The 24,429-nt window shown below is 34.7% G+C and overlaps 1 long non-coding RNA gene and 1 pseudogene across 1 annotated transcript; one reads left to right on the top strand and one right to left on the bottom strand.

Annotated features, from left to right (window-relative positions):
• The first annotated feature begins 9,232 nt into the window (after positions 1 to 9,232).
• LOC128279449 (uncharacterized) lies at positions 9,233 to 11,241 on the top strand. The gene is made up of 3 exons (XR_008269638.1): positions 9,233 to 9,357; positions 10,274 to 10,315; positions 11,205 to 11,241. It is a non-coding gene; the product is annotated as an uncharacterized LOC128279449 (long non-coding RNA).
• A 5,637-nt stretch (positions 11,242 to 16,878) lies between these two features.
• On the bottom strand, positions 16,879 to 17,836 carry LOC108465502 (amino acid transporter AVT6E-like; annotated as a pseudogene).
• Between the last annotated feature and the right edge of the window lie 6,593 nt (positions 17,837 to 24,429).

The following is a 24,429-nucleotide window of genomic DNA, read 5'->3' as shown; positions in this document are numbered from 1 at the left end:
GCTATCAGGCATGTTATGCCATGATTCGTAATTGATGGGCAACATATTGGCATTTCGTGCTATAATGCCCAAATAGCCTGCTAAAAGTCGAGCTTCTTGTCCAACAGGCTGACCATGGCTGTTTCTAGTTACTTTAACACGCTCGACAGAATTTAAGTTATATAAATCTGTTAGGAGCATACGTCCTCGACCTCTGCGCGTCCCACCATTTTCAGCTGAAAAATAATAAATTATTACTATATTGAAATTTAAAAATAAATCAGTAATAAAATTTAATACAATTTGTAAAATAAACTTAACATTACTTTGAAATTCCATAGACTCGTCAAGTGTCTCCAGCACGCTTGAAGATCCAACAACTGTCTGCTGTTCAGTACTTACTTCTTCCGAATTTGTAGTATTCTGTACAATACTAAGATCTCTTAATCGTCTTCTAGGCATTTTTCCTGCAACACATAAAATAGATAAAATTTTAGTAAGAAATAACAACAATAGTAAATATAAAATAGTTAAATTATATAACATGACCAATGTTAATATTATAACATTACATATAAATAAAAAATCATAAAATCTTACTACATCATAAATCGTAAATAACTTCGTCCACATCCCGACGAACCCATTGAAATTGTGTACTAGTACTAGGGATATTTTCATTTAAGTTTTGTTCTGGAAAAGGCAAAGTTTCTGATCTTTCAACGATGTCATCTCTACTTCCATTCCCCATGACAAATAAGTCTCTAGGGGTGTTTCGGAGTACAACGTACCAACCCTCATCAATTGGATCTTTCGAGTAAAAAACTTGTTTAACTTGAGAAGAAAATACATACGGCTCGTCTATCAAATGTTCTCCAATGTGAATTAATCGAGAGAAATTCACCATTGTAAAACCAAACTGATCATTTTTAATTCCGCAAGCAGTATTAGCATCAGCCCAATCACATCGAAATAAGACAACTTTCCATTTTCCATAGTAATCCAACTCAATAATGTCGGTTAAAAGTCCGTAATACTCCACATTTCCCTCCACAGGATTACTGTCCTTAGCACTAGCGTAACTTGTAATTAAAGAATGAACAACTACTCCACAATTTTGAGTTCTCCTCAATCTCTTGCGATATTTGGTATGAAATCTGAATCCATTCATGATGAAGCCACTATATCTTTTTACTACTCGATTCAGACCTTGGGAAAGCCATTTAACTTCGTCATTAACGATATTCCCACTCCAAACCTATTGAATCAAAAGTAAATTGAGTAATTGTAAATGTTATGAGAAAACTTTATTATTTGTCAATAAAATGTTGAGTTGTATACCGTTGGCTTAACCATTCATGAAAAGATTCTGTGAATAACCTATTAATCTCGCGATGTTGTAATCTTCGTGAGCGTGAACGAGATCTTAAGACTTGTTTGTACTCACTATGTTAAAAACATGTTTAATTTGTTAAAAAATAAACAAATCAAAAAAAGCTGAATATTTATCATATTCTAGAACTTACTTGCGTAATTATTCAAGTGCATCGTGGTGGAAAAGAACATATCTACGTGCTTGTATCCAAGATCGGTCAGCTAATTCTGTAATTTTAACTTTTCCGATTGGTTCTCCATAACTTTGAAATAAATAAGTTTCGGCCAAGCTAGGATCATTGAGTCCGGCATTTCTACTTGGTCTATTCAATCTTGTTTCAACATCTTCTAAATATCTAGAACAGAATGTCATACACTCCTCTGCCAAGTAGCCTTCAACAATCGATCCTTCCGGATAACGCTTGTTACGGCAATAAGACTTCAATTTGCTAAGGAACCTAAACACCATATACAACACTATCAAAACTGGTAACTATAGGTATAAAGGTGGAATGCCTTCGAAATAAATTAGCACCTTTCAATTGGATACATCCAACGATAGAAAACCGGCCCACCAATTATTGCTTCACGTGGGAGATGAATGACAAGGTGCACCATAATTGTGAAGAAGGAAGGTGGAAAGATCTTCTCCAAATTTCATAATGTCAAAGCGGCTCGATCTTGTACTTTTTCAAGTTCTTCAACATTCAGAACTTTGCCACAAATTGCTTTCATTATATTGGACAATTCAATTATACAAGACGTTACCTTCTTTGACATACAGCACCGTAAAGCAATTGGAAGTAGATCTTGCATCAAGATGTGATAGTCATGTGATTTTAATGAATATAGTCTTCGATCTTTAAGACTTACACATTGAGATATATTTGATGCATACGCATCCTAACCTTTATATCCTTCAACACCGCAAGAACATTTCTTTCTCTTCCTTTGACATTGCAAAAATTGTAGGCGGCAACCAATATTTTCCATTAGGACGTACTTGGGGATGAAGATCACGCCTAATTCCCATGTGAACTAAATCAAGTCGACTCTGAAGATTATCTTTTGATTTACCATCGGCGTTCAAAATTGTCTGGATGATGTTCTCGCAGACATTCTTTTCAATATGCATCACATCAAGATTGTGGCGTAATATGTGATGCTCCCAATAAGGCAACTCAAAAAAAATACTTCTTTTCTTCCACAAGTCTGCCTCATTAGGGTCATCCTCCTCGTCAGATTCATTATCAGATTCATCCCTCGATCGTCTATTTGTTTGCCTATTAGATGGTTGATTCAGCTTCCCGTAACTGAAATCCATATCTTTTAACATGAATAAGATTTCAGATCCAATGGTCTACTCAGGAGCTTTTTTCAACTCTTCAGTACCGTCAAATAAAGCCCTCTGAAATCTATAGCTATGATTTTCATCTAACCACCGACGATGCCCCACATAGCAGAACTTCTTCCCATTATATAACCATTGTGAACACGTTTGAGCAGCACAACAAGGACAAGCATAACGTCCTCTGGTACTCCAACCAGATAAATTCGTGAAACGCCCCAATTTTCAGGAATTCTGTGAATGTTGGCATAGGTTTAATTATGTTTGTGGGCCTCTAGAAGGCCCAAGCTTAAGATAGAACCCGATAATTTTAGTTAATTTTTGTTCCATAAGAAAAAGGGAGTGAAATTATGAAATAGGACCTATGTGAAAATGTTTGAAAATGCTATAGGCTAAATTGAAATGGCCAAATAAATAGGAGTGCAAAATAGGAGGATTTGCATGACAAACCTCCCATTTTACATGAAGTGGCTAGCCATCATGTTGTTGTAGACAATATGAGCACTTGATATCCATAATTCATGGTACAAATTGATAATGGGTTAGGGAAATGTTCCATGATAACGGATTAGGTAAATATTCAATGATAATGGGTTAGGTAAATGTTCCATGATAATGGATTAGGTAAATATTCCATGATAATGGGTTAGGTAAATGTTCCATGATAATGGTTTAGGTAAATGTTCCATGATGGGCATTTCATGTCTTTTGTATTAAAGAATTAAATGGATGAAATATGAAATTTTATTAAAAGAAAAAGGGGTGAAAAGAACAAAGTTTTGTCCATCTTTGTTCATCATAGCCGAAAGTTAGAGAAGAGAAAGGAGAGGAGAAAGCTCTTGAATGTTTGGTCACTTGGGGAAGAAAATTAAAGGTAAGTTCATGGTAGTTTGCTTTTATTTTGAGGTTCATGAGTTCTTCTTGATTCTACCTTAACTCTTGAAGCATATTTTGGTTTTTAGTTGTGTTGTGAGCATTTGGTCATGAATTAAAATGAAAGAAATGGTTGTTGTTTCATGTTCTTTTGATGAAAAATGGAAGATAGGTGAAGTTGAGCCAAACAAATGAGCATGCATGTGCCTTAGATGCTAAGGGGAAAAATCGGCTAACATGTTGTGCTTTAAAATGATGAAATGGAGAATATACTTAAGTAAACTCATAGATATGTGATGATTGATTGGTGATATACATGTTTAAATAACATGCATGCAAGCTATGTGTGAAAGAGTGATTTGGTAATAAATCTGTTTGGGACAGCAGCAGTAATGTGACTTTGGAAAATCACCATAAATTGTGAGAGATGAGTTAGAAGGTGAATAAATTATGTAATTAAAGCTTAATGAGTCTAGTTTCAAATTAAATAAACGAGAACATATTTTGAATTCTGTACAATGAGAAATTTGATTCGTAATGAAGAGTAGTCAGATTAGTCAAACAGTGAAACATGGGAAACTTTAAGAAAATTCTGGTATTGATTGGCCAAACCAAAAATTCTGAAAATTTTATGGATAGAAGATATATGAGTCTATTATCAGGTAAAATTAATGGAACTTGATTTGGAGTTTTGTACCTCCAGTTATAAATAATTTAGTGATTGTTGTTCAGGAAGACAGCTTGCAGTGAAATTATGATTATGTGGTAAACATTGACAAAAAATTGTTAATGAGTTGCTTATAGATTTCTTATAAGCTTACTATGATCTGTAGGTGTGGTTGGCCGAATATTGTAAGGGGTTAATACGTAGTTTGTATTTGAATAGTTAGATTAACGTGTTAGTAATCCAATTGTAGGCGGTTCGTGTGTGGATCTCGTCAGCATATCGTCGCAAAGAGGTGTGTAACTAACACCCTCTTTCTTAGTCTGGATCGGCAAAAGTCGAAAAGCCGAAATGCCGAAAATCGGTATTTTGTAGATTTGCGAGTGTGCGAATGCTCGTGAGGTAAATTAATTAATGTTTTGGTAAACCGCAAAATTTGGACCGCAAAGTGCATGATTTACGTGCCTCGATATTTTTGGGCTTAATGGGCCAAAATTGGAATGATGGGCCAACGGGTCCAATTCGGTAAGAACACTCGGTACGTGATTTTGTTAGTACGTGAAAAGTAGGAATATGCATGAAAAACCCTAAAATAGAGAAATTATTGAAATACCTTTAAAAGTGGAAAATTTACAGTTTTACCCCTAGTAGATAAATTACCGAAATACCCCTAGGGTTAAATTGACCTAAATGCATGTTTGATTGTTGTTATTTACTACAAGCCATGTTGTTATTATCTGATGCATGGGATTGAGATATTCACGGAGGAAGTACTAAAAGTGGCTTGTTCACGTAATGGAGGCTTTGCCTCAATTTATCGATAAGCGAGCAAACAAGGTCAGAATCGTGGAGTGTTGAAATTTGGGTGGGTTGAGCTATTCCCACATGGAGTGTATGGTGGTACGGGTGGAGTGTAGTGGTTGGTGGGATGAGTAGTCTCCCCAAATGGGCTTGCATATGTTTATTGATGTTGCATGTATTTTGAAATGGGCCTATGGGCCATCTTATTATCTGAATAAGGGGCTAAGGCCCGGTTTATTATAATCAAAAGGGCTTTGGCCCAATATCACTCATTACTGAATAGTATTAGGCCCAATGGGCTTGAGCTGACTTGGGCTTTGAATGGGTTTTCATTACACACTGAGTTTCCCCAAACTCATCCCTTCTTTAACCTTGCAGGTGAGCCTTGATGTGGGTGACTTGGAGCCGGAAGGGATTCAGAGTGGCCACAGTGAATACTTTGGGTTTGAAAAGAGACTGGTTTTCTTAAGTTATTTTAATTACTACTTAATTTTTGGGTTGTAAAAGGCCATTTTAACTTTATTTTCTTCTTTGATTTTCTGGGATTATATTATTTTAAACAACTTGAAATTGATGGATACTAATTCAAATGGGCTAGGCTTAGGCGTGATTTCAAAACGATACTTGTTTTTTTAAAATAACACGACGTCACGAATATTCGATTTACCAAAGATAATCACTCAAAGAAATTTCAACTTGTTATAACCAAGTGTGGCAATGGATGTGGGCATGTCTAGGATTGGATCCAATCGGAGAGCTTGGTACTTCATGACCTTCATGGCTCACCTCCTCCGTTATGGATACCTACCGGTGCCCACTTCCATTCACTTTAACCTTTAATGAATTAATCTTTTGAACATCAAGTACGATTTTCTGGACTTAGAATGGAATTTTTTTTTTTACGTTTTTGATGTGGCATGCCGGATCTGGCCATAACTTCTGGGCCGGGTTTGGGGTGCTACATTTAGTGGTATCAAAGCCCAGTTACAACAACTCGGCTGTGGAATGGGTTTACAAAAACAAAGATTTTTGAAAGCGAAAATTTTATAAAGAATGCGAAAAACTTGATTTTCAAAATTTAGATCTTTAGAAGGTGGCATTCAATCTCCTACCAAGTCTGTAAGTATTCGAATATTTTCCTGAATTATCTGTCTCATGAAACCCTACTAGGACACTCTAGATAGGATGATCTGAAACCATAGGAAAATCGATAAGAGATTGAAAGCGTAGCTAGACTTCGATTCTGCGAAAACAAACTCGAACTCATGCGATTCATAAAACATCTGTAATAAACACTCGAATATTAATTGATGCATAAAAATTCGTAATCAAGATAATACGATATAAGTACAAGAGGCCGTAGACGGGGCCGAGGAAGTGCTCGAGCGAGATCTTCGTCTTCGAGACATATGCCGGCGGTGGATGCACCTGTACCACCGACAATAGAGGTAGAGTCTCATGACCGCGGTGCCGAGGATAATGCCCTGTCACAGGAAATGCTTCGTGTTCTGGAAAGGGTTGCCGGGACAAGTTCGGGCAACAAAATTCGAGGATATATTTCTGAACGACTCTGGGCCAACGGAGCGGAGATCTTTAGGGGTGCGTCTGGTATAGCCCCGAATGTGGCAGAATATTGGTTGGAGGCCACAGAACGGATTATGGACAACTTGGACTGCTCTGAGGAGATTGTGAGTGGGGTATCTATACTAAGTCATTTGAGTCACTCGCTTAGGGTAGACAAATTGTATAGGGATGTACCCTTAGAAACTCAAGGTAAGATTTTCCCTGGAGATCTGATGGAGTTACCGTTCGGAGAGTTTGATCTCATTTTGGGAATGGACTGGCTTGTTAAGCATAAAGTGACTCTAGATTGTGCTGTTAAACGAATGGTGTTAAGGACCACAAAGGATGAGGAGGTTATGGTGATAGGTGAGCGAAGGGATTATTTGTCTAATGTGGTATCGACATTAAGAGCCGAGAAGTGGATTTAGAAAGGTTGTGAGGCCTATTTGGCATTTGTAAGTCAGTCGGAAGAGGAGGGACTGACAGTGGATAAGATTAGGACCGTAAAGGAGTTCCAAGATGTTTTTCTAGAGGAGCTTCCAAGATTGCCTCCGAACCGAGAAGTTGAGTTTGCAAAAGATTTGTTACCTGGAACGACGCCCGTGTCCATCACACCGTATAGGATGGCACCAAAGGAGTTAGTGGAGTTAAAGGCTCAAATTCAAGAGCTGTTGGATAGGGGATTCATTAGGCCAAACGTGTTTCCATGGGGAGCACCAGTGCTATTCGTGAAAAAGAAGGATGGTACGATGCAGATGTGCATTGATTATCGCCAGTTGAACAAACTGACGATTAAGAATAAGTATCCACTGCCAAGTTTTGACGATCTATTTGACCAGCTTAGAGGAGCTTCTGTATTTTCCAAGATCGACCTTCGATCTGGATATCATCGATTAAGGGTCAAGGAGGCGATATCCAAAAGACGACATTCGTGACTCGGTATGGTTATTACGAGTTTCGGTTATGCCATTTGGACTAACGAACGCTCCCGCAGCGTTCATGGATCTGATGAATCGTGTGTTCCAACCATTTTGGATCGGTTCAGTAGTCGTCTTTATTGACGATATCTGGTATATTTCAAACTGAAACGAAACATGATGAGCATCTCCGTATAGTCTTGTAAGTATTAAGGAGAAGGAACTCTTTGCAAAGTTCAGCAAGTGTGAATTTTGGTTGAGGGAGGTAACCTTCTTAGGACATGTGGTCTCTGCTGAGGAGATTAAGGTGGAGTCTCGGAAAATTGAAGCGATTTTGGAGTGGAAGCTGCCTAGGTCAGTGTCGGAAATACAGAGTTTCCTAGGACTGAAAGGATACTACAGAAGGTTTGTGGAAGGTTTTTCTGTGATGGCAGCACCTCTGACAAAACTCATAAGGAAAGGGGTACCGTTTGTATGGACTGAGACCCAGCAGGAAGCTTTTGAGAAGTTGAAGAAATTTCTGACTGAAGCACCTGTGTTAATTCAGCCAGAGTCTGGGAAGGATTTTACTGTGTACAGTGACGCATCACACATGAGTTTGGGCTGCGTGTTAATGCAAGAGGGTAAGGTGGTTGCATATGCATCACGATAGCTTAAGCCTCATGAGGGAAACTATTTGACTCATGATTTAGAGTTGGCAGCAGTGATATTTGCACTTAAGATTTGGAGACATTACTTGTACGGAGAAAGGTGTATTATATACACTGACCATAAGAGTCTTAAGTATTTGTTGACTCAGAAGGAGCTGAACCTTAGGCAAAGGAGATGGATTGAGTTGCTTAAGGATTATGACTGCTCGATCGAGTATCACCCAAGCAAGACTAATGTGGTAGCCGATGCTCTAAGTCGTAGAGTCAGATCTAATCTGAGAGCAATGTTTGCTCGTGCGAGTCTCAGATGATGATGGAAGTCTGTTGGTGAGTTGCAAGTGAGGCCAACCCGGTGGATCAGATTAAGGAAAAACAGTTGAACGATGAGTCTTTGGTCGCTCGTTTTGAACAAGTTAAGGAAGGAAACTTCGAGTTTGGGAGCCGAAGAGACGATGCAACAACAATACCCTCATCTGTTGGATTAGGTAAATTTCGAGGACGAAATTTCTTTAAGGAGGGTAGAGTTGTAACGCCTAATTTTCGTGAATTCGTGAATGTTGGCATAGGTTTAATTATGTTTGTGGGCCTCTAGAAGGCCCAAGCTTAAGATAGAACCCGGTAATTTTAGTTAATTTTTGTTCCATAAGAAAAAGGGAGTGAAATTATGAAATAGGACCTATGTGAAAATGTTTGAAAATGCTATAGGCTAAATTGAAATGGCCAAATAAATAGGAGTGCAAAATAGGAGGATTTGCATGACAAACCTCTCATTTTACATGAAGTGGCTAGCCATCATGTTGTTGTAGACAATATGAGCACTTGATATCCATAATTCATGGTACAAATTGATAATGGGTTAGGTAAATGTTCCATGATAATGGATTAGGTAAATATTCAATGATAATGGGTTAGGTAAATGTTCCATGATAATGGATTAGTTAAATATTCCATGATAATGGGTTAGGTAAATGTTCCATGATAATGGTTTAGGTAAATGTTCCATGATGGGAATTTCATGTCTTTTGTATTAAAGAATTAAATGGATGAAATATGAAATTTTATTAAAAGAAAAAGGGGTGAAAAGAACAAAGTTTTGTCCATCTTTGTTCATCATATCCGAAAGTTAGAGAAGAGAAAGGAGAGGAGAAAGCTCTTGAATGTTTGGTCACTTGGGGAAGAAAATTGAAGGTAAGTTCATGGTAGTTTGCTTTTATTTTGAGGTTCATGAGTTCTTCTTGATTCTACCTTAACTCTTGAAGCATATTTTGGTTTTTAATTGTGTTGTGAGCATTTGGTCATGAATTAAAATGAAGGAAATGGTTGTTGTTTCATGTTCTTTTGATGAAAAATGGAAGATAGGTGAAGTTGAGCCAAACAAATGAGCATGCATGTGCCTTAGATGCTAAGGGGAAAAATCGGCTAACATGTTGTGCTTTAAAATGATGAAATGGAGAATATACTTAAGTAAACTCATAGATATATGATGATTGATTGGTGATATACATGTTTAAATAACATGCATGCAAGCTATGTGTGAAAGAGTGATTTGGTAATAAATCTGCTTGGGACAGCAGCAGTAATGTGACTTTGGAAAATCACCATAAATTGTGAGAGATGAGTTAGAAGGTGAATAAATTATGTAATTAAATATTAATGAGTCTAGTTTCAAATGAAATAAACGAGAACATATTTTGAATTCTGTACAATGAGAAATTTGATTCGTAATGAAGAGTGGTCAGATTAGTCAAATAGTGAAACATGGGAAACTTTAAGAAAATTCTGGTATTGATTGGCCAAACCAAAAATTCTGAAAATTTTATGGACAGAAGATATATGAGTCTATTTTCAGGTAAAATTAACGGCACTTGATTTGGAGTTTTGTACCTCCAGTTATAAATAATTTAGTGATTGTTGCTCAGGAAGACAGCTTGCAGTGAAATTATGATTATGTGGTAAACATTGACAAAAAATTGTTAATGAGTTGCTTATTGATTTCTTATAAGCTTACTATGATCTGTAGGTGTGGTTGGCCGAATATTGTAAGGGGTTAATAAGTAGTTTGTATTTTAATAGTTAGATTAATGTGTTAGTAATCCAATTGTAGGCGGTTCGTGTGTGGATCTTGTCAGCATATCGTCGCAAACAGGTGTGTAACTAACACCCTCTTTCTTAGTCTGGATCGGCAAAAGTCGAAAAGCCGAAATGCCGAAAATCGGTATTTTGTAGATTTGCGAGTGTGCGAATGCTCGTGAGGTAAATTAATTAATGTTTTTGGTAAACTGCAAAATTTGGACTGCAAAGTGCATGATTTCTGTGCCCTCGATATTTTTGGGCTTAATAGGCCAAAATTGGAATGATGGGCCAACGGGTCCAATTCGGTAAGAACACTCGGTACGTGATTCTGTTAGTACGTGAAAAGTAGGAATATGCATGAAAAACCCTAAAATAGATAAATTATTGAAATACCTTTAAAAGTGGAAAATTTACAGTTTTACCCCTAGTAGATAAATTACCGAAATACCCTTAGGGTTAAATTGACCTAAATGCATGTTTGATTGTTGTTATTTACTACAAGCCATGTTGTTATTATCTGATGCATGGGATTGGGATATTGACGGAGGAAGTACTGAAAGTGGCTTGTCCACATACTGGAGGCTTTGCCTCAATTTATCGTTAATCGAGCAAAGTTAAGGTCAAGAATCTGTGAGTGTTTAATGGGTGGGTTGAGCTATTCCCCACATGAAGTGTATGGCTGGTACGGGTGGAGTGTAGTGGTTGGTGGGTTGAGTAGTCTCCCCAAATGGGCTTGCATATGTTTATTGATGTTGCATGTATTTTGAAATGGGCCTATGGGCCATACATCATTATCTGAATAAGGGCTAAGGCCTAGTTTATTGTAATCAAAAGGGCTTTGGCCCAAGATCCTTTATTACTGAATGGGATTAGGCCCAATGGGCTTGAGCTGACTTGGGCTTTGAATGGGTTTTCATTACACACTGAGTTTCCCCAAACTCACCCCTTCTTTAACCTTGCAGCTGAGCCTTGATGTGGGTGACTTGGAGCCAGAGGGGATTCAGAGTGGTCACGGTGAATACTTTTGGGTTTGAAAAAGAGACTGGTTTTCTTAAGTTATTTTTAATTACTATTTAATTTTTGGGTTGTAAAAAGGCCATTTTAACTTTATTTTCTTCTTTGATTTTTTGGGATTATATTATTTTAAACAACTTTAAATTGATGGATACTAATTCAAATGCGCTAGACTTAGGGCGTGATTTCAAAACGATACTTGTTTTTTTTTAAAATAACACGACGTCACGAATATTCGATTTACCAAAGATAATCACTCAAAGAAATTTCAACTTGTTATAACCAAGTGTGGCAATGGATGTGGGCATGTCTAGGATTGGATCCAATCGGAGAGCTTGGTACTTAAGCAGCCTTCATGGCTCACCTCCTCTGTTATGGATACCTACCTGGTGCCCAGCTTCCATTCACTTTAACCTTTAATGAATTAATCTTTTGAACATCAAGTACGATTTTCTGGACTTAGAATGGAAATTTTTTTTTTTATGTTTTTGATGTGGCATGCCGGATTCGGCCATAACTTTTGGGCCGGGTTTGGGGTGCTACAATTCACATATGCCGAGAAATCATTAATTGTCCACAGCAAAGCAGCACGTAGGTAAAAATTCTCCTTTCTCAATACATCATACGTCTCAACACCCACCCATAATTGTTTTAACTCTTCAATAAGTGGCTGCAGATATATGTCAATATCATTTCCGGGGCCTTTCTCTCCGGGGATAATCATAGATAATATCAAAGAAGATTGCTTCATGCAGAGCCATGGAGGCAAATTATAAGGAACAAGGACCACAGGCCAAGTACTGTACGAGGTGCTCATGATTTTAAAAGGATTAAATCCGTCAGATGCTAACCCGAGCCTTACACTCCGAGGATCACTTGCAAAGCTTGGAAATTTATTGTCAAATGATTTCTATGCTAAAGAATCAGCAGGATGCCTTAATAATCCATCATCCGTTCGTTGATCATGATGCCACGTCATAAACTCGACTGTCTTTGACGACATGAATAGCCTTTGAAGACTTGGGATTAGCGGGAAATATTGCAAAATCTTGTTCGGCTTCCTTCTTGACTGTGGCCCATATTCATCCTCATTAACATCTTCTGCATCTTTATTCATCCAACGAGATTTACCGCAAACATGACAAGACTGTTGATTTCTCCGATCACCCCAATACAACATGCAATCATTTGGGCAACTATGAATTTTGTTGTACCCAAAGCCCAAATCTTTTATCACTTTCTTCATGTCTTTACATGATTGAGGGATTTTTGTAAATGGGAACATTTCTCTCAAAAGCTCTAACAGCATTGTCAAAGAGTTTCCGGTCCACCCTCCCAAACATTTTAAGTTGAAAAGGCGAATATAGAATGACATTTTCGAAAATTTTGATCCCTCATAAAGTTCTTCATTCATTTCACCAAGTAACGTGTAGAACTTCGCCGCTTCTTCATTCGGTTGTTCATCCGGTACACTTCTTCTCGTTTCCATAAAAGTATTCCCACCGATATTATAATCATCAGATGCAAGATAGTTTGGTGGAAATGATTGGAAACTTTCACTCCGCATATTAAATGCATCCTGCATCATACCTTCCATGTCATCTTCTCTAACATGCTGACGGTAACCACTATAAGGATAACCCGGATTAATCGTCGAAGAGGCTCCACTAGGTGTACACTCTCCATGGAAAATCCATTTTTATACCCCGAATGAAGCCATCAACAATTAGATGTTCAGAGACAACTTCACGATAATGCCAATAGATATTGCCACACTTCTTACACGGGCAAAGAATCATATTCTCTTGGCTTGAATTGTGAAATGCAAAATCTAAAAAGGGTTGCACTCCATTTTGATACTCGTTGCTTGCCCTTAAGAAATTCATCCAAGTCCTATCCATTTCGTAGTTGTTGAAGTCTAAAGTTGGCAATAAGTTACACGGGTAAGTTGTTTATTATGTAAGTCTTGATATGATATATATTTATGTTTTATGTAAGTTATGTAGATTATGTAAGTTATGAAATTTGAACTTTTAAACTATATGCTTTTAAGGAAATTATTAGATTAAACTACATGTATTAGTTAAGTTATGTAAGTTGTTATGTACGTTATGTGAGTTATGTAATTTATTTAAGTAATGATCAATATCAATACTATTTTGATAAAAATTAGTTATAATATATTTAAACAATGATCAATATTGTTATATTGATAAAATAATTTATAATTGGCCCTTCAATGTTGAAATTTTTAATTCTTTTTTAAGGTCGATAGAATTATTTATAAGCTCCATAGAACATTTTTGGAAATAATTTTTTATACAAATAAATTAAAAATTATTAAATATTAAAATCACACATTATTAATATAACAAAACAGTCATTTGAATATAATAATATCAAGAAAGAATCGTAGTTTAATTTTTATAAGTAAATTGGAAATAAATTAAGGTTATATAAATATTCAATAGCGATAGAACTTTTTCAATTCTTCTTGAATTTTTAAGATTCATCATACGTGGCGTTGTTACACCTAGGAGGATCCATTATATCTTGCACTCGATATAAGGCAACCCGTCAAAGTTTCCAACCTATATACTTTGAATCTTTAAAATATTTAAAATAAGGAATGGACAAGCAAGCTACATATATGGTAATAAAATTAATTCATACTTAAGTTGAATCAAATAGTAATTAAGTTGAACCAAAATATAAAAACTTATTCATACTTCAAATAATAATTAATACTATTTTGATAAAAATTATTTATAACTTTTAAAGACATTTAAAATATTAAATATTAAAATCAAACATTATTAATATAACAAAATAGTAATTTGAATATAATAATATCAAGAAAGAATCGTAGTTTAATTTTTATAAGTAAATTGGAAATAAATTAAGGTTATATAAATATTCAATAGCGATAGAACTTTTTCAATTCTTCTTGAATTTTTAAGATTCATCATACGTGGCGTTGTTACACTTAGGGAGGATCCATTATATCTTGCACTCGATATAAGGCAACCCGTCAAAGTTTCAACCTATATACTTTGAATCTTTAAAATATTTAAAATAAGGAATGGACAAGCAAGCTACATATATGGTAAGAAAATTAATTCATACTTAAGTTGAATCAAATAATAATTAAGTTGAACCAAAATATAAAAACTTATTCATACTTATTCATACTTCAAATAATAATTAATACTATTTTGATAAAAATTATTTATAACTTTTAAAGACATTTAAAAATATTAAATATTAAAATCACACATTATTAATATAACAAAATAGTCATTTGAATATAATAATATCAAGAAAGAATCGTAGTTTAATTTTTATAAGTAAATTGGAAATAAATTAAGGTTATATAAATATTCATTAGCGATAGAACTTTTTCAATTCTTTTGAATTTTTAAGATTCATCATACGTGGCGTTGTTACACCTAGGAGGATCCATTATATCTTGCAACTCGATATAAGGCAACCCGTCAAAGTTTCAACCTATATACTTTGAATATTTAAAATATTTAAAATAAGGAATGGACAAGCTCACTATTGTTGTAATTATAATGGACAAGCAAGCTACATATATGGTAATAAAATTAATTCATACTTATTCATACTTCAAATAATTAATACTATAAGGTCGTTTCAGCCTATATACTTTGAATCTTTAAAATATTTAAAACGTACCTTAATAAAATGTACCGGTCTACTCCACTCTCACCAAAGACAAAAGAGGTGGAGTCTAAAAAGTAATATTTGTTAAGTAATTTAAAGTGAAAATGCATAGAAATAAGGAAAAAATTTAGCAACTAAACAAATTCAGACGTACCTAGAACAAATGTCAATGGATGTGGTGTATTTAGTTGCACCAAATATTATTTCGGTGCTCGATAGTACCTAGAACAGATGTAAGATTATAAGAGTAGCACCAAATATATTTCAGTTTAAGCAAATATAAAAATTTTATCTATATCAGTACCAAATTTTAATTCGAAGATTAAATGGCAGCTTCAGTTGAACCAATACTTGCAGGAGGAGCAGGAAGCGAGAAATGAAGTCGTACACCTCAACAAAATCTGGCAAAAGCGCATGTAGAAAGCACACTTATCATCAATGGGACAAAGGAAACTTAAGGATGTGATGACAGGAACTACTCAAGAAGACACTGATTATCACGTGTTTTTATTCATACTTATTCATACTTCAAATAATAATTAATACTATTTTGATAAAAATTAGTTATAACTTTTAAAGACATTTAAAAATATTAAATATTAAATATTAAAATCAATTGCTTCAACCCCAATCAACTGGAATTTGCCAATGACCATGAAAATATCATAATATATTGAGTCTTGCTGCAATTTACTATATCCAATATAAGCTTGCCATTCTAAATACCATTATCAGTGCCATTTTCTTCCTTCACCATAGCATTTATTACCTTCAATCGACATCTCATTTTATAATTAGAAATTGAAAAGCATTTTCAAACAAAATATAACAATTTTTTATATAAAACGTGAGCAACAAGACAAAGATTAAACTCTTAAATCAATCTAAGTCCACACTAAACACATAAGTTGGATAGAAACATGAAAACAGACCAAAAGAACATCTAAAAAACCAAAATGGAATCACCATTATTACGTAAACATGAAAATGCACAGCTTGAAACAAACCAACTTTGCATGTGCAGAATCATACTCCACAAAACTCATAAACATTAACTTCTCCTAACTAGAATACCAACTTTATGTTTACAGAGGCCTTGATGGAAACTAACATAATTGTTGATATATAACTTATCTAATAAGAATCACAGAATATGCAGAAAGTACCTGAGTATTTAGTATCAAGAGAACCATGTATTCAAAGGAAAAGAGCCAGAAATTGATCAATGTATGCAAAACTTGGTCTATATTTCAAAACTGGAATAAAGCTTTCATCTAGTACCAAATACATACATATATAGAGACACAAACACACAGGCATACATCTTCCATTACCTAAATCTATTTCTTGAAAATAAAAGATAAGTAAGCTTCTATAGGAAACTTAATGAAGGAAGCCAAATCGAGACAAAACACAAAAAAGAGTGGATGAAATAAGCTTAAAAATTTAGGAAAGTAATTAAAATGTTAATTAAATGTTAGGAAAAACATTAAAAATTTAGGAATGTAATTAAATGTTAATTAAACATTGAAAACATAAAAGGAAAAACATGTTGAAAGAAACATAAATGTTAGGGAAGACAATGTTTACCTTAATTGAATTGGAAATGTTTTCTTGAGGGTTTATTTAGAGATGCTTGGGATTGATCTCTAATAATATCGAGAGACTTCCCTACTCATTGCATTTGAAGAACAGAAGTCTGTTTTTGGTCGACAAAACAATCAAATGAGTTCTAAAAATAAACAACATTTAATGATTGGTATAATATTAATTATATTGCATAATAACAGGTGGGAATAAACAAATAGAATGATTAAAAAAAACAGCCAACAATTTGGTATAACATTAACAGGAGAAATAGTATACCATTAACAGGAGAAATAGGACCAAGCTCAATACCATTAAAAGACAGTAAGTTACATTGTATACATATTATCATTGCAATTTGGTATAAATATTCCCGATTGTCCCAAAGAATGCTAACTATCACACCAAGATTAACATTAACCACGACAAAAATTCCTCTACTCACTCAAGCTCATGCTCTTCTTCCGACTTATCCTCAATGCAATTAGAGCAGGAACGTAAAACCTAAGGAAAAAGTGTTGTTGCTCGAAGAATTTGAAAGCTGTCCATATATTTGGGATCATAGTAGATCCAATATATATAAGCACTAACAATATTCTCATTAATGCCAAAGACCTTTTTTACTCTCCGTGAGAGGAGCTGATCCCTCAAACACCAAGTTATCCACAGTTTGCCGTAGGGAAAAGTGAATAACAGGGAAAACCAGAACCAAATGAAGAGCAAATATAATTCAAAACAATGCTAAAACGAATTCCCAAATTCCTATCAAAATTGGTCAAAACATCACCTTCGAGCTCATTGTATATAGGTTGAACATTGAAATGGCAAACATATGCATTAGTCATAATAGGGATAACTACTAGTAAATCCAAAATTGCCATTTTCGATCCAAAATCTAGGCTCCTCCTTGGAGCCTCTATCTTCCCTTCAATAAGCTTAATGAATGCAACAGCAAAGCAAACCACAACAAAAACAACAGCGACAGTTACCGAAGCAGCCGAAGTCATGTTCAATGAATCAATCCTATCTAACATGCAAAGTGGAGCAAGAAAAACAACCATAACAACCAAAACCAATAACTTCCTATGAACCCAAAAACCAGTCCTAACCACTGATCGAGAACCCCAATATGACGAACCGAACCAGACATAACATCACCCATAATAATCAAATAAACTATCAGGACACCTGCATTGTTGAAAATTATGCAAATCTCAGACAAAACCCTAGCAGTTCTCCCCATTGCAATTTGCACAACTTCCCTATAAGATTTAGCTTTACAAGAAACCGCAAACCTAATCAACATCTCAAAAAATAGCACTAGAAACACCAGACCCGGTATTGGGTTTACTTAAAATAAGGGTATAATCATCGAGATCAAACCCATTTCAAACCATTTCAAACAAAAAAAAAGGCAAGTAATACAGTAACTAAACATTAATCTGAAGGGGACTCAAAAACTAACCATTTCAAACCCATGAAGCGTATGACCGTCGACGAGAGGAAAGGGTAAATGTTAGCGATTCTGCGGATGGGGGAACAGAATAGGGGAAAAAAAGGGGACTTGGGGAAAATGTTAGGGATTTCGGGTTTAGGGAATTAGGGGATGATTTGGGGAAAAAAGAGAAGAGGTGTTTTAGGGATTTAGGGAAGCAAGAGACGAAATGAGGGAAAATTACTTAGCAAAAAATGAAACTGATTTCAAGTAAAGGGCATAAACCTCAGGAGAGAAAAAAACGACGCCGTTTCAAATATGGAAATTTTGTATGCCAAAGAACGCCAGCAGAATCGAACCTTTTGCGGCATTTTCAGCAAAGCACCACTAACGCCTCTTTTATCTACACTACAAAACGATGTCGTTCTAATACGAGTTGTGGCGTTTATTACAGAAACGCCGCTAAAGCCATTACTATTCAGAGGAAACGACGCCGTTTTACTGTAATGTATAATGAAATTTTATGGCGTTTTCTTGAAAAACGCCGCTATTTCTGATCTTTAGCGGCGTTTTATGTATAAACGCCGCTAATACCTTAATATTTTATAAAATTGATCAAAATTTAAAACTATATATTTAGAATTTCTTTTAAATTATATCTAAATAATATTCTTGTGATGAATGTTAGTGTAGTACAATATCTATATTTCATATATTTATATTAGCTAGGTTTAGTACAAATTCCCAAGAATCTCATAAAATTCTAAATATTAAATATTCAATAATAATATTATACCTTAAACTTTAAACCTCAAACAATAAACTTACACTCTAAACCCTAACTATAGTTGAAATTTAATTTTGATTTAATACACATTTTAAAATACATATTATGTATGCATATAAATTAATTTAAAAATACATGATGCTATTTATTATATCAATAACGCATAAATATTTTACAAGATCTACATCAAATTACGTAATTCATGTACACAATTGCACACTAAACCACTTTTCATATATATATATTTATATATATTTTCAAATAATAATATATATTTATCTTATATATATACATTTATCTTCTAAATTAAAATCCAAAATTATACTCTAAATTTAAAACCGTAAACACGATACTCTAAACCCCTAAACCTTAAACCACAAACACAAAACCCCTAACCCCGAACTTTAAACCCCAAAATCAATCGGTAACCTTAAACCAACCATAACTCCTAGACCATAAAGCCCAAACTATAAATTAAGTACTTTAAAAACTGCTAACCTTAAACCATAATCGTATACATATTATTGGGAATTTGTGTGGGCAATGTTAGTGTAATACAAATTAAAACACACACACACACACACATATATATATATATGTTTATATTCTTATATTAAATAATATGAGTATATACAAAATAGCATGAATCTTAAATGTTCTTCAGTTAATTTCTAGCTAATAGTTCAACAAATGCTAATTCCACATTCAAAATCACCTTTTCTTAATAGCATCCCATGTAAGAATCTGGAAAGAAAATTATCTCTTAAGAAGTTAATAATTGTCCCATTGTAAACTTCAACCCTAACCTTTAAACCTCAAATCATAATCCCTAAACCCATAATTCATCATAAACCTTCAAATACTAGTTAACTCCTAAACCGTAAATCTTAAACCATATATAGTTAACTCATAAACCTGCTTAAACCCTAAACCATATATCTTAAACTATAATGATAATTAATTTAATTAATATTTTAAATTCAATACTATATATCTCTTTTACGATTATATAAGAGAATATTTAATATACTGTATAACCATAAATTTTAATAATTATTGTTTTAGGGGTTATAAGATTAGTGTTTATGATTTTTGTTCGGGTTTAGGGGTTCTATGACTTTTAGCGGCGTTTTACCAAAAGCGCAGCTATGCTCTGGTTTTTAGGGGCGTTTTACCGAAAGCGCCGCTAATGCTCTGGTTTTTAGCGGCGTTTTACCCAAAGCGCACTAATGCTCTGGTTTTTAGCGGCGTTTTAGTAAAAAACGCCGCTGTTTTTAGCGGCGTTTTTCTTAAAATGCCGCTATTGCTCTGTATTTTAAAATTTTTGCGGCGTTTGTTGATAAAACGTCACTAAAAACGCCGCTAAAGACCTATTTTCCTGTAGTGTGACTGCTCCCGAGCTTGTAGCTTGACTTCAAAATCTATAAAACAAAGTAGACAAAACACAAGGAATAAGCTCTCAAAGCTTAGTAAGTCATAAGCAAATCAACTACTCAATGATTTATTCGACTTAACTAATTTAAACTAGAATTATTACATCAATTTACATTTGATTCTAGGCACGAATACATCCATGTTACCTATATATAATCATATGCATTTATAAACAATTAAATCATTACTTTACCCGAATGCTTGTATGATCAAAAGTTACAATCATTATTTAGCTTTCAAGGTCGAATATCCACTAAGTTTTTAGTTCACATACCCATACATACATAAACTCATAGATTATAATATAGTCTCAAGTACTTATATTAGTCACATGACCGAATACTCATAAATACACATATATGAAATTTACATTTATTCAATAATGTGCAATAGGCCGAATACGGTTACCTTATTTTTGTTAATTATCGAACTAACTCATACCTGGCCATTAGCTCATACCATACAATCTGTACACGATTACCTTTGCCCGATGAACCATTCGGAATTGGATAGGACACTCGGATAATCACATAAATCGTACAACACCAATGTCCCAGAAGTGGTCTTACATGTAGCCACAAAACAATGCCACTGTCCCGGACAGGGTCTTACTCTTAAACACATATCAAAAACCACAAATCGATGCCATGGTCTTACTCGCAGACATATATCGGAATCCTATGTCATGACATATGTATCCTAGCTATTCCTAAGGTTCATACGGGAGTTTCAGACGTCATATTTCAGTCGAATTGCACTCGGAAGTGTGGTAACCATATTCAATCACATTAGGCCATACCATAATTTTAACTTAACATTTCTTAACAGCATGTAAACAAAACATTAAAGTTATCAATAAACAAGTCTATTTGCTTATAAACTTACCTCGGACGTCGTAAAACAGGACAGGGCTGCTAGTCGACAACTTTTATTTTTCCCCGGTCCAAATCCGATTTCTTTGGTTCTTGATCAAAACATATTCAAATTAAGCTCATTCAAACATATTGCATTCAATTTAGCCTAAAAACACATAAATAGATAAATTACCATTTTACCCCTAACATTTACAATTTTTACAATTTAGTCCCTATTACACAAAACACAAAATACACAAAATTTAACAACACCCATGTTAGACCGAATAGCCCCCATGATCATACAAGTCCACATATTTTATCAATTTCACATTTTAGTCCCTCAAATTATTATTTTTGCAATTAAGTCCTAATTACTCAAAATCATCAAAAACTCCAATACAAAATATGTTAATCTAAAACATATCTTTCATTTTTCATCAACAAACAACAAAAATCACAAGCTATAAACAATGACACAGCTCAAAATATTCGTCAAAATAAAAAATTAAAGCTTGGATTTTGAAGATTACTAAGCAACGATCTCAAAAACGTAGAAATTATCAAAAACCGACAAGAAAATGAACCTTGATTGAGCTCCAAATAGGCTGAACCCTAGCTTTTATTGTTTCTTCTTTTCTTTTCTTAAGTTTCGGTCAAAGAACAAAATGAATGTAATGAATTTCATAACTTTATTTTAACTATTATATGTTTATTAAATAAATTACTTAAATAACTTAATGAAATAATAATAAACTATATAATCCATGTCTTTTACCGTCCACTTATTATGGTAATGGGTAATTTACAACTTAAACTCTTCCATTTAATAAGCCATTTTCAATTTAGCCCTTTATGCTTTTAACTATCAAATTTTTAATTTACGCGATTAAGTCTTTTTATTTAATCAGACACCTAATCGACAAAATTAAATCACGAAAATTTCACAGATATAAATTCACACAAAATAAACACAAAAAATAATTTTTAAATATTTTTATAACTTGAATACGTGGTCCCGAAACCACCGTTTCGATTAGGGTCTAACCATCGATGTTGTCTCAAATTCAGATCTTTCTGAGTCATCAAGTATTTCAGGCTTTTATAATTAGAATAAACATGACATTTCTCACTGAACAGATAATGACGCCAAATTTTTAATGCAAACACAATAGCTGCCAATTCCAAGTTATGTGTCAGATAGTTCTTTTCATGTGGTTTCAACTGTCTCGAGGCATAAGCTATGAGTCTGCCTTCCTGCATCAAAACACAGCCCAAACCATTTAAGTATGCATCACTATAAAAAACAAATTCTTTACTCGATTCTGGCTGAACTAGCACTGAAGCTTCAGTCAGAAGGGCTTTCAACTGATCAAAACTTTTCTGGCACTTCTTTGACCACTCGAGCTTAACATCTTTTTGCAATAGCTTTGTCATCGGAGCTGTAATCATAGAGAAACCTTTCACGAACCGTCTATAATAACCAGCAAGTCCTAGGAAACTTCAGACTTTAGAAATATTCCTCGGAGGTTTCCAATCGAGTATAGGTGAAATTCTGCTCGAATCAACTCGAATACCTGATGCTGATACCACATGACCTAGAAAACTGACTTCACTTAACCAAAACTCACATTTATTGAATTTTGTATACAACTGCTTATCTCGCAAAGTCTGTGACACAAACCTCAAATGCTCGGCATGTTCAGCTTCATCACGAGAGTAGATCCAAATGTCATCTATAAACGCAGCCACAAATTGTTCTAGATACGGTCTGAAGATTCGATTCATCAAATCCATAAAAACAGCAGGTGCATTAGTGAGTCCGAATGGCATAACTAAAAACTTGTAGTATCCGTACCTCGTTCGGAAAGTAGTCTTTGGTACATCGGAGTCTTTAACTCGTAACTAATAGTAGCCTAGCCTCAAATCTATATTTGAAAATACTGTAGCCCCTTTCAGTTGGTCAAACAGATCGTCAATCCGTGACAACAAATACTTATTCTTTCTAGTCACCTTATTAAACTGTCTATAATCGATGCACATTCTCATAGTTTCGTCTTTGTTTTTCACAAACAATACAGGTGCACCCCAATAAGAGAAACTCGATCGAGCGAAACCTCTATCTGTGAATTCTTGCAACTGAGCTTTCAGTTCTTTTAATTCTGTAAGTGCCATTCTATACGGGGCTATGGATATCGGAGTCGTCCTATGCATTTGCTCAATACCAAACTATACTTCCCGAATAGGTGGAAAACTCGGTAATTCCTCAGGAAACACGTCTAGATACTCACATACAATAGGTATTGATTCAATGTTTCTTTCAACCACTTTACTATCAAGCATGTAGGCAAAATAAGCTTCACACCCTTTTCTCACATATTTCTGAGCTAGCATTGAAGAAATTACTGCTGGTAAACCATATAAATCACTAGATTCAATCCGAATAACCTCATCATTCTGACTCTGTAGATCAATGGTCTTTCTCTTGCAGTTCACAACAGCATCGTGTAATGTCAACCAGTCCATACCCAGAATTATGCCAAACTCATCAAATGGCAGCAAAATTAAATCAGCTGGAAAGCACATATCTCGAAACATCAAGGGACAATTCTTACACACTTTGTTAACCATAATACACCAACCCAAGGGGTTTGAAACTCTAATAAAAAACTCAGTAGACTTAACAGGCAGAGTGATAAACCATCAATTATACATATTTTTACCCTATGTTTAATGCATTTTATGGATGATTTCTCATTAGAATTGGTGAATTCGATGCTTTTAATACTTTAATTTCATGTTTTATACTTAGGAAAGCATAGAAGAGCGAAAGAAATGAGAAATAGGCCAAAAATGGAGAAAATGGGCTAAGGTACAAAATCAACACGGCCTGGACCTCCTCACACGGGTAGACCACACAGCCGTGTCAATTTGGCAGGCTCGAGCACGGCCTAAAGTAATCGAACATAGACGTGTGCCACGGGCGTGTCCCTGTTGAGCCCAAGTTGAGTCCAATTCGGAAAAGGCTAATTTTGAGGGCTTCTAGGCATTCCAAAGCCTATAAATACACCCTAGAGAAGGAAGAAAAGGGAGACAGAGAATAGGCAGTAAGGAATTACTCTAAGGAAGTCGATTTATCCATCTCGAAGCGGATTCATCATCAAGGTGAAGATCTCTCCTCAATTTCCCTTCAGAGTTTTGGGTTTTCTTTATGTTTTGTATTCTTTATTCTTCGAGATGTTTTCTTATTTAGTTATGAACTAAAACCCCTAAATACCTAAGGGGAATGAAACCTAAGACGAATCTTGTAATTATTTTCTGAATCGTATGATAAATATTTAACTTGTTCTTAATTATGTGTTCTTAATTCTTGTTTTGATATCCCAGGA

Source organism: Gossypium arboreum, chromosome 8 (genome assembly GCF_025698485.1).
Source record: "Gossypium arboreum isolate Shixiya-1 chromosome 8, ASM2569848v2, whole genome shotgun sequence".
NCBI lineage: Eukaryota > Viridiplantae > Streptophyta > Magnoliopsida > Malvales > Malvaceae > Gossypium > Gossypium arboreum.
This window is presented reverse-complemented; position numbering and strand designations above follow the sequence as displayed.